The 12,200-nt window shown below is 38.2% G+C and overlaps 1 protein-coding gene and 1 pseudogene across 1 annotated transcript in view; one reads left to right on the top strand and one right to left on the bottom strand.

Moving 5' to 3' along the window:
- Positions 1-12,200, bottom strand: part of RELN (reelin) — a 476,703-nt gene that overhangs the window by 301,867 nt on the left and 162,636 nt on the right. The gene's annotated exons all lie outside the window — the stretch shown is intronic.
- On the top strand, positions 434-1,621 carry LOC113258876 (dnaJ homolog subfamily A member 1-like; annotated as a pseudogene).

The raw sequence follows: 12,200 nt of genomic DNA, 5'->3' as shown, positions 1-12,200 counted from the left end.
TCCTAGAAATGCACAATCTGATCATAAAATTCAAACAGAAATGAAAGGAGTTAAGGAAGTCAAAATGATCTTGATAAAGAATAACAAAGTTGGAGGATTTGCACTTTTTGATATAAACTTAGAGTAACTATAAATTTACAGTAATCAAGACTGTGATATTGACAGAAGAACAAACAGATCCGTGGAACAGAACTGAGAGTCCAAAAACAGGCTTTCACATATGGTCAATTACTTTTTGACAAAGGAGCCAGGACAATTCAATGAGGAAAGAGGTCTTTTCAACAAATGGTGCTCTGACATGTAAAAGAATGAAGATGGGGGTAATTCCCACAATACTTGGTGAGAAGAGGAGCAATGGCTGCGTGGGCTGTGCCCAGCAGTGTGCTCCTTCCTGCTCTCCGCACTGGCCTTGGCTGCTCACTGGCTGTAGAAAATGGTGAAAGAAACCACTACTATGACGTTGTGGGGGGTCAAACCCAACGGTCCCCAGGAAGAAGTGGAAAGGCTTACAGGAAACTGGCCTTGAAGTACCACCCTGCTAAGAATCCAAATGAAGGAGAGTTTAAACAGATTTTTCAAGCTTATGAAGTACTCTGTGATACAAAGAAAAGGGAATCATATGACAAAGGAGGAGAACAGGCAATTAAAGAAGGTAGAGCTCGGGGTGGCTTTGGCTCCCTGATGGACATCTCTGGTATGTTTTTTGGAGAAGGAGGAAGGATGCAGAGAGATAGGAGAGGTAAAAAGGTTGTGCATCAGTTCTCAGTAACCTTAGATGACTTATATAATGGTGCAACAAGAAAACCAGCTCTGCAAAAGAATGTGATTCGTGACAAATGTGAAGGCCAAGGTGGTAAGGAAGGAGGGGTAGAATGTTGTACCAATTACCAAGGTACTGGAATGCAAATAAGAATTCATCAGAGAGGATCTGGAACCGTTCAGCAAACTCAGTCTGTGTGAATGGGGTTCCAGAGCCATGGGGAACGAATCAGTCCTAAAGATAGATGTAAAAGCTGCAATGGAAGGAAGATAGCTGGAGAGAAGAAGATTCTAGAAGTTCATACTGACGAAGACAGAAAGATGGCCAGAAGATAACATTCCATAGTGAAGGAGACCAACAACCAGGATTGGCTCCCGGAGATATTATCATTGTTCTACATCAGAAGGACCATGCTGTTTTTACTTGGTGAGGAGGAGACCTTTTCATGTGTATGGACATACAGCTGGTGGAAGCGCTGTGTGGCTTGCAAAAGACAACATCTACTCTTGACAACAGAACCATCCTCATCACCTCTCATCCATGTCGGATGGTCAAGCATGGGGATATCAAGTATGTGTTAACGAAGTCATGCCAATTTATTGTAGACCATGTGAAAGAGTTGCCTAATCATCAAATTTAAGGTAAACTGTCCTGGGAATGGCTGTCTCTCTCGTGATAAACTCTTTGCTGGAAAAACTTCTCCCTTACAGGGAGGAAGTAGAAGAGACTGATGAAATGGTCGAGGTAGAGCTGGTGGACTTTGATCCAAATTGGGAAAGATGGCGCTATTACAGTGAAGAAGCATCTGACGATGATGAACATCATCGGGGGTGGGGGGGGGTTCAGTGTCAGACCTCTTAATGGGGCCAGTGGATAACACTGCTGGCATTTTATATGCGGCAGTGAATGAGGGAAGGACCATAATCATAGCTCACTACCTGCTATTGTTTTTGATTTAATATTCAACTACAGTAGTGTTCTAAAAGTTAAATGAAGAATAAACTCAAATAGGAAAGCTCTGACTTTGCCCTCTATGTATTATGACTTTAGTGTGGAAAGTAAGATTAATACTTGTAAAAACTACTTTAAAAAAAATCTCCCCTAGCATTTGTTAGGCCATGCCCTGTCACTGATTTCAGCTCTACGTACATGAAACAGCTTAGACTGAAATGCTAGGTGTTACGTATTGACTTCAGTGTATGACCCTTAATTGTTTTGTTTGTTTTTTAAGTAAGCTCTACACCCAGCATGGGGCTTGAACCCATGACCCTGAGTCACACCCTCCACTGACTGAGCCAGCCAGGTGCCCCTACGACTCTTAATTGTTGAGCTATGAAGTTAAAACTTGTATTTAACTGGCAGTAGATGACGAACTTAATTTGTACAGAAGTGCTGGTCTGCAGTTATATTAAGTGGGATTCATTGTGATGCCTCTGCATTCATCTACTGCCTCACCTGTTACTTGGAGATGGCGTGCTATGTAATTTGGCCTGTGGTAACAGTGACAGGATACCTTTCTGAAGAGGTTTAGCATGATATGCTGCTGCTTGAGGGCTTGCACTTATAGAACTGCATTCCCTTCTGCTGTGTTTTTTCTTTTCTTTTTTTTTTTTTAAAGACTATTTATTTATTTGACAGGGAGAGAGAGAGAGCACAAGCAGGAGGAGCTCCCCCACTGAGCAAGGAGCCTGATGTGGGGCACAATCCCTGGACCCTGGAATCATGACCTGAGCCAAAGGCAGACACTTAACTGACTGAGCCACCCAGGTGTCCCTATCTTTTTCTTTTTAATGTGTGTGTGTGTGTGTGCACGCGCGTGCATCCTGGTTACCTTTTTTTTTTTTTTCTTCTATTTGGACCACGATAAGCTTCAGAGTAGTGACTTTGGAAGCAGGGTAACTTAGAGTGAAGAGACATGGCGAAGTAATTTGTATGTATGAGATGGAAAGGTATTTTTTAGGTATGTTATAGGCTTATTTTAAACCATTTTACTTATGCTCTGAAGTAACTATAATTTAATGTTGGTAGGATAACAAATTATGATGAATAGCTTTAACTGTATGTTTGAAAGTCATGTTCACAAGCTTAAAATCTGGATATCAGAATTAAGAAATTCTTGAAATGTATGAATGTCTCCTTAATATACTAATTACAAAGCATAAAAACAAAAAAGAGTGAAGTTGGACCCCTACTTCACACCAAATACAAAAATTAATTTGACATGGAACACAGACCAAAATGTAATAACTAAAATTATAAAACTCTTAAAAGATAAGAGGTAAATCTTCGTGACCTTGTGTTTGGCAATGCTTTCTTAAATACAACATGAAAAACACAAGCAAAAAAAGAAAACAAACTAGACTTTAAAATATTAAAATTTTTGTGAAACAAAGGATACTATCAATAAAGTAAAAACCCATAGAATGGGAGAAAATATTTGCAAATCGTGTATCTGATAAGAGACTTGCATCCAGTATGTGTATATGTATACATGTTTGTATGTACATATATACATACATATCTCATATATAAAAATCAAAACAATAAAAGATAAATAACCCAATTTAAAAATGGACAAAGGATTTGAATAAACATTTATCCAAAGAAGACATATGAATAGCAGATAAGCACATGGAAAGATGCTCAACATCATCCCTCATTTGGGAAATACAAATTAAACTCACAGTGAGATATTACTAGACCTATACCAGGAGGCTAAAACAAAAAGACAGAAATAATAAGTGTTTATGAAGATGTAGAGAAACCGAAACCTCAGATATTCCTGGTGAGATGTAAAAGGCTGTAGCCTGTTTGGAAAATCGGGCAATTCCTCAAAATGTTCAACATCGAGTTACTGAATGATCTAACGACTCCATTTCTAAATCTGAACCCAAAAGATTTTAAAACAAAAGTTCACACACACACACAAAATGTATACAAATGGTCCTAAGAGCATTATTCATAATAGGCCAAAGTGGAAACAGCCCCAAACATCCATCAGACGATTGATGCCTAAATTAAAACATGGTACATCCATACATGGGAGTATCATTCAGCCATAAATAGGGATGAAGTACTGTTCACGCTATTCACGTGGACCTTTCAAGGATGAACCTTGAAAACAAGCTAAATTTAAAAAGTCAGCCATAAGAGGCTACATGTTGTATGATTCCATTTATATGACACATCCAGAACAGGCAAATCCATAGAGACAGGAAGTTGACTGGTGGCTGTCAGAGGATGGGGAAATGGGGACTAACTGCTCATGTGTGCAAGGTGTCCTTTGGTGGTGATGAAAATGTTCTGAAATTTTTGAGGATGATTGTACAACCCTGAATTATACTAAAAAACACTTAAATTGTATACTTTAAAGGGGTGAATTCTATGGCATGTGAATTATACCTCAATGAAGCTGCTATTAAAAACAAAATTGAAATATATTCTAGAAGGCTGTAGATAAGCTAATAGTATATAGATATACAATCATTATTAAGGATGGTCAGGAATGTTTGGGGGTTATCTCTGTCTTCTTTCAAATGATGCTATAATGGACAGAAAGAAGTGCTTTGTTGCTTGAAACATACAGAGAAAGAGCTAATTTAGTATTTCTTTAATGCTGCCATCCTTCAATGCTTCATTAAGAAGAATGTAGTAGGTGGCCCAAGGAAACTATAAAGCCTCAAACTGCAACCAAATTTCAATTAAACCAAAGTTTAATTTCTGCATATTACATGCAACTCTGAGCCCAGGGAGTGAATAATCTTTCTTTTGCAATGTATAAGTAGTGCTTCTCTTACCTGCCTCAGGACACATTTAGATGAAAGAAAACACATTAAATTATTGAGGTAATGATTAATTGAAAGTCCCCTTAAATTATCTAGCATATTTATAGCAACGTCCTTTGGCCCTGTGCAGGCAAAACTACAACTCTTACAAGTATGTTCAAAATTAGTGATGTGTACCTTTCTTTCTTCTTTTTTTTTTTTTTAAGATGAATTACAGTATTGAAGGAAGCAGAATGAATGCTTAGCGTGTTACCTGGATAAAGGCTGACTTTTTCTGTGCCTCCTCATATAGAACTACACTCCTTTCGCTCAGTACAGAACCATATTTGGACTGAATCTCCTTAGTGTTTCAAGTAAATTCCAGTGCTGCCCATGGTGCTAGACAGAGGGTCCAGGTGGGATTTTTGGTGATATCATCAGTTCTGTCACTAGCGAGTCTGATCTTGGGATACTAATACGTGCAAGAAGAACCACTGACTAGCCTGGTAAAACAGTGGCTCCTGTGAAGCATATGTAACTCGCTGCCAAGGCAGTCCCATCTTCAGGGAACTAAAAGGTGATGGGAGGTAAAAATGGAGTGGCCATCATGGGTAGGACAAGTGAACATTTTGCTAGACAGATAATATTTTTATTTTAAGGGTATTTAAAAGGTTGATTCTAAGCCATCTTGACTAGAAATCAATCCACCTAGAAATTGGAAACATAAAAATATACAGCATGCCAGGAGCTAACCCCAATCAATTTCTTCAGAATCTTGGTCCAGGGCTTGGGTACACATGATTCTACTTGTAGCCAGACTTAAAAAACTACTGGTCTGAACAGATATGTAGTTATACGTTCTTCCCTGAGTCTTCACCATCCCTCTTTGTAACATCTACTCCCGTAACAACCACCATCATCAATAAGTTATTTTATTCCTTCTTTCTCCAGCTAAAGACTCTTTAGAAAGAATTAAAATTTATCCCACAGACTCTGGCAAGGGATTGCCCCACATTTCCCCTTGAATTTTCACTGTCTTGGTAGATGAGAAACATATGTATATTTAACTCACAACAACAACAGTCAGAGTAATTTTTCAGTGAAGTAGGATTCCCGTTAACCTAAAGGGATGCTGGATGAAATGGTACATTTTCAGAGTTGTCTCTGGTACAGTCACTCACAAGCTGGTGTGCAGGCAGCATTTCTCAACCTCAGCACCAGGACATTTGAGCTGGATAATTCTTTACTATAGGTGGATGTCCTGTGCATCAGAATGTTTAGCCGCATCCCTGGTCTCTAACCTCTAGATGCCAGGTATGACAACAAGAAATGTCTCCAGACATTGTCAAATGTCCCCTGGGAGCAGAGGTAAAATTGCCCCTGGTTGAGAATCTCTGGTGTATAGTTTTGTAAGAACTTAGCCCCATATCAAAATTACAATATTTACACTAAACCTTCTGTTTACCACATTGAATATCATTCATTTTGACATTTATATGATGAAAAATATTTCAAATTTGGCTCAGGTCTAGGAGCATAATTACATATAATATCTCCTAATGCCAAGTAGCATTTTCTATTGAAGTCAATTTCTACAGCACAGTCATAACCGGCTTCCTGCATTGCTCCAGGCAAAAGAGAAAAATAAGATCTGACACACACACATTCTGCAGTAGATGTCTGTATAAATGGCCCTTGCTGGCTCAAGCTAACACTCAGTTTTAGGGAAGTTGTTTTGTCTGATTCACATTTTCTGTGAGTTTACTCTTTGACTAACATAGCCCTTAGGGTTGGGGAAGTTGAAGTGTCTTGTATTTTTCTTTAAAAGGCCTTTCCTGGAATTTAACATGATATTGTTAGAGAAAACCCAGTATGGATAAATGGGAGTGAATGAAAATATAAGGTAAAAACATCAAAGTTCAAAAAGAGCATACCAGGGATTCCCTAACAGAACAAAGAAGATTGAGCCAATTAATCAGAAAATTAGGTATTTTAGAGTTGAATTACTTGCTTCATGATTTTTTTTTCTACCCTTTGCTGGGAAGACATGAACAAATCATCTAATTTCAGAAACTTAGCTAAAAGAAAGCCTTTATTGCAAACAAAGGCAGAGACAGTGTAGCTGAAAGTAAAAAGTCATGGAAAATGAATATTTTAAAATTCCTTTGGAATTACAAGGCACAGCCCCCTGACTAATAGTACAGAAATGATGGCCCAGGATTACAATTTTTGCCCCAGTAAATACACACTATTTGCATTACATTTGGGATAAAGTAGCAACAAGGAAGACCATTTTGACACAGCTTGGCACTTATAATGTCATTCTTTGCCTTCCTGTGAATATTCCATTTTTGTACAATGCTAAAGAAATCACATTTTCATTTTTCTGTAGTTCATTATGGCTCATTGCTGTAGCAACTGCCAAACCAGTCAATTTGTATAAATAATAGAACAAGCTTCCATTGTCTCTCATCTGACACAGTGCCAACTAGTCGGTCTACCTTTTCCAAGAGGGAAATCATGTTTTTAAACTCTTTATCTAATTTTAATGTCCCTGGAGTTATACACAGTAAATTCTTTCGGAACCCTGAACTGAGGGTATGTATTCAAGCACTTATTCCCTTAAATTAGGTCATATAAAGACTACTGATTCCCATGTTGCCATTAGATAAAGAACAAAACCCTATGTGAGTATTTGAAAGCCCAAGTGAATTTGTTTTCCTTCTGATTTTTTAAAACAGTGGCACTTTAGTGACCTTGGTTTTTCTAAATTACTCATCTCCCAGCACATCAATTAATGTTTGCCTAATTCAGATTTCTGGAATCAATCATGCTTCCCTGAAGAAGTAAAAATGTCTATGTGCTTCCTGTTTGACAACTTTAACTCTCAGATTGGTTTTTGTCTTTCAGCAATAGCAGTGAGTAGAAGAAATACAATCTTACTCTGCATATAATTCATAGCACCCCAAATTTACAAAACAGATCACAGCATCCGAAATTTACAAAACAGAAATATTCAGTGGTTAAATAAGCTGAAGGTCTGTACAAGCAAGTGGGTACACAGCTATAAGGTCATGCTCACATACCTACAGGGTAGGACCTACGTGCCTAAAATTCTTAGAGATTTATTCCTTTGAATAGTAATTCATCTCTCTTAAAGAGCCCTTTTGCTGCTTCAAAAGTGTTATTTGCTGATGATTTTAGATTTACAGAGAAGTTGCCAAGACAGTACAAGAGAGTTTCCATATACCCTTTACTCAACTTCCTCTAATGGTAACTCCTCACATAACCATGGTACATTTGTTAATACTAAAGAATTAACATTCAGATTTTACCAGTTTTTCTGATGATGTCCTCCCCCCACCCCACAAGTATCCAATCCAGGGGACTACATTACATTTAGTAAGATTCCTTTTATAAACACAAAAATTTCCAGGCAGTGTAATTTATTAAATTACCAACCAACCCTATTATGAACTCATTTATTACATCAATCTTCTTCTGGAAGGAAAAGATAAGGGCAGCATAAAAATCCTGGGCATGTGAGGGAATATAAAGGAATTGTGAAGGGAAGGAAATGCTGCCAAGATAGGAGGTAACAAATCAAAGCCAGAAGACATTCAATTTTGCCTGGGGCAGGCCCTGTGCAGCTACGTGTAATTAGCTTCCTCAATTACTACATCTGACAAACTAATTTTCATTTGAGACAAAACAACAAATCATTAATTATGGTAATAAGTCACGGATTAAAATCTTTGTGTGTGGATTCTACATGCTCTGTGATCCGTGCCCTTGGTCAGCCGCCATCTTGCTTCCTCTCTCCAGCACCTCACTCCTGGGAATTCTGTGTGGAGACATCTCCGATGCCCAGCCCTGGACAGCACTACTCACTGACTCTGAACCAACTCTGCTAAGGGATATACCTCCTTGTGATGCCTTTAGTGGCGACAGTCTTGTTCTGATACCTACTTGAAAGCAAAGATGTATTTTTAGAAGAGGCAAAGTATTGTGATAAAGAGCATGGACTTTGTAGTTAAATTTGGGTTCAAATCTTAGCTGTCACTTAATAGTCCTGATCTTAGTCAAATCAAATAACCTCCCCAAGCCTCAGTTTACTCATTTTTAAAACAGGGGCAACAACAAGACCTAGCTATTTTTGATAAGGGGCCTGAATGAGATCATCTCCATGACTACGTGCTTGACGTATTAGTCATCCCTGACACCCATAAGGTCAATCTTATCTTTGTTCTTAAACCAATCTTAGAGTCAGGAAGGACAAAGGACATTGTATCAGTCCTGCCATCCAGGGAAGTTTAGAATTTACCTGCTTCATCTGATGGAGGATCTCAGGGATCAGCCATGATTCTTGAGAACCTGTGTTGTTTCTATAGCTTCTTCACTGCCAGGCCAACCTGGGATCCTTTTCTCACATGAACGTCCCTAAGGCTCTTCTTTTCTCCCTTCCACATTGTTTCAGTGGACTTCAGACTTATACCTAGGCACCTGCTAACAAGACCTCCTGGTTACAAGGCCAAGCACTATTCGAGGCACTCAGGATAAGCATAAAGTAGTGAACAAAAGATGTTTTATGTCCTCAAGAAGTTTACACTATAGTTAGCCACAGCTGGAGTTCTAGATACAAACCACCCTTTCTCTAGGTTGACTGTGTTGGCTGCCCGGATTTGTCACTGGGCTCCAAGTCAGGGAAATTCCAACATCAGTCTTCCTTGGCCTGAACTGTCTCCTGCCTGGGCCAGAGCCTCTAGCCATTCTCTGCTGTAGGCTCAAGTTTGTGAGCATTGGTGTCAGACCTATCACCTCCTCTCTACTTGCTTTTCATAAGTTGGGGACTGCTGCTGACCACCACGCCTAGTAACAGAGTTGCACTTTACAAGAGCAATAAGAACATCCATGAGGTTATAACCTTACTAGTAATAATAAACTAAAACAGTGTCAGAATTACCTACCTTAGGTAACTGATTTAGAGATTCAAATACTTTGGACTTCCAGGTCTTTTGACACTTGAGTAGGAAACTCATGGGGAATCATACAGCTAGTTATAGTCCTAGTTTCAAATCCTGCATTGTCTATCAATAATATGCATTTTTGTATGAATAGATCTGGTTAAAACAGAAGCAGTCATATTTAGAACAATGGCAAACTTATATTGTTCCACAAGCTGTGCCTCTGTGGGGAGAGACCAGTGCTTCTGGAGTACATGCAGCTCCATCAGTATTCCTTCATCACCTATTACACTTACAGTCTGAGGCCTGCTTTCAGTTCCTCTGACCACCTAACCATTTCCTACCACAGGACATTTGCATGTGCTGTGCAATTACCTTTAAGGGAATTTTCTTCCACAGACCAACTTAGAGTCAACCCTGAGGTCTCATCTTAAATGCCTTCCTCAGAGAGGCTCTTGGTCAGTTCACTGTTTAGACAGAAGGAAAAGTTGTTTGTTCATGAAATTTAAGTAAGAATACAAAGGTAAGAGCAACAGGAGAGATCAGTAACTTTCACAAATTCAGAAGGAAAAAAGTAAACGAGTTACTATATTCGAAATTTAGCAACAGGTTCTTGAAAAACTTTTTAGAGGGGAAAAAAGAAACAAAAATGATCAAGTACTAAAAATTACCACTTTCAGTAACAAAATCTAATTAAGACACGAGCAAATAAACAGAAATTGATATTTACTTTGCATGATTCTATGCATATGTTTCTGAAAGGTATATGAGGGCATTCAAATATGAACTGTAGAAAGAGAAATTGTTAGTTAAAGGATAACTACTATAGGCGCCTGGCTGGCTCAGTCGGTAGAGTATGTAACTCTTGATCTCAGGGTTGTTGAGTTTGAGCCCCATGTTGGATGTAGAGATTACTTAAAAAAATAAAAAAAATTAAAAAAAAGCTTTTATAAAAAAAAAAAAAAAGAATCACTATCATAAAACAAATCCCAACCCTTTAATTGGTCTTTTTTTTTAACTTGAATTTTCACACATTGAATTTAGTCTTAGACCAAGGTTCATGAGAGTTTAAATTAATTTAAATACAGGCATGCTATAAAAGTCACATAAATTCAAGATACCCAAATGTGAAATTTTGAAAAGCATTCTGTTTAGTAGCAAAGGATAATATTAGCACTGTGCATTAAATCCCTAGGAAAATAAACAAGGCTTCTAAGTACCAATATAATTACAAGACTCCTTATGAAATCAGAGTGCTGGTTCCATTTATAGACTCGGATTGACTTCAGGGATAGGTATGCAACAACAACCGAAATATCCAAACAGGGATTTTAAAAGTGTACCTTTCATACAAAGTACAGATATAAGAACTCCTCCAACGCTTGTTTTATTAAAACAAAAACAAAGCCTTGGAAGTAACCGCAGTCACAATAGAAAACTATTTTTAAAATGCTAGCATTTTTTATTTTTTAAAAAGATTTTTTATTTACTTATTTGGGGGGGGAGAGAAAGAGCAGGGGGGAGGGGCAGAGGGAGAGGGAGCAGCCAACTTCCTGCTGAGCAGACAGCCCGATGTGGGGCTCGATCCCAGGACCCTGACATCATGACCTGAGCCAAAGGCAGACACTTAACTGGCTGAGCCACCCAGGTGCCCCTAGCATTTTTTAAAATGAAGTAAACGAACAGTATTTTTAACTAGGTAATATATAATAATCCCCTAATGCATTATTTTCATATTTCCAATTAATATGTAGGATGAACATTTCCAGGACCTGTTTCCAAGTGCATTTAAATTTGGCCAAAATGGAATCATTTACACAGATACATAAAAAACAAAGTTTTAAATCTCTCTCATGGGTCAAAAATAAGCTCCCTTTTCCCTAAAACCCTTTCTAGCTTTATGATGGCAATGCTAAAATAATCCGTATCTTTGTTCCTTCTCAAGCTCACACTTTATAAACACATTCCCATTTGCTGCCTTTCACCTGCCATCGCATTAAGGCATTTATCTTTTGTTCACACTAATGTACTCACAATGATAATGATTAAAACACTCTAATACTTCTAGTGCTTTCAAACACATCGTCGCTCTTTACTTGTTTAATTAACTGCCTTCACTTAACGCTTCTTCATAGGCTAGGTGTCTTTAATTTACTTAGCATTCTTTCCTTATATAATAAATTCTTCGAGGTTGTGAATCACATGATTAACACAGGATTAGATAATAAGACAGCTGATTGGAGGGAGGATAATGGAAAACTTTTGAGACTAACACCATGACTGCCTACCACTCCAATGGCTGATTCAACAAATACTCTTTGGTACCTTCTAGAAAGTACGAGGCTTTATGTTATGTTCTATGAGGGACAGATGCCCAAACCATGTTATCAAATTGCTTAGAGGTTGCAGTTCGATATCTAGCTTCCAAGGCTAGGAGGAACTTAGAGAAATATAGGATTTTCCAGTCACTTCCGCAAATTATAACGGGTGAAGATCATTATGAGACTTGGTGACAACCTTGGCTCTTACGTTTCCAGAACAACAGAAATTGGCAAGGTTATAGATCTTAGGATGCTGTCATTTTTTTCTTCTGCTCCTCTCCTAGCAACAGATGCAGTTACAGGAAATGCTTTAGAAATTGGGGTTCATTAGCTATTTTAAAAGGTGGAAACTTTTATAAAGGGTAGAAGTTGCACCCAAAAATATCTCAAG

Source organism: Ursus arctos, unplaced genomic scaffold (assembly GCF_023065955.2).
Source record: "Ursus arctos isolate Adak ecotype North America unplaced genomic scaffold, UrsArc2.0 scaffold_3, whole genome shotgun sequence".
Taxonomy (NCBI): domain Eukaryota; kingdom Metazoa; phylum Chordata; class Mammalia; order Carnivora; family Ursidae; genus Ursus; species Ursus arctos.
Note: the sequence above shows the minus strand (reverse complement) of the source record. Positions and strands in the feature narration are given on the sequence as shown.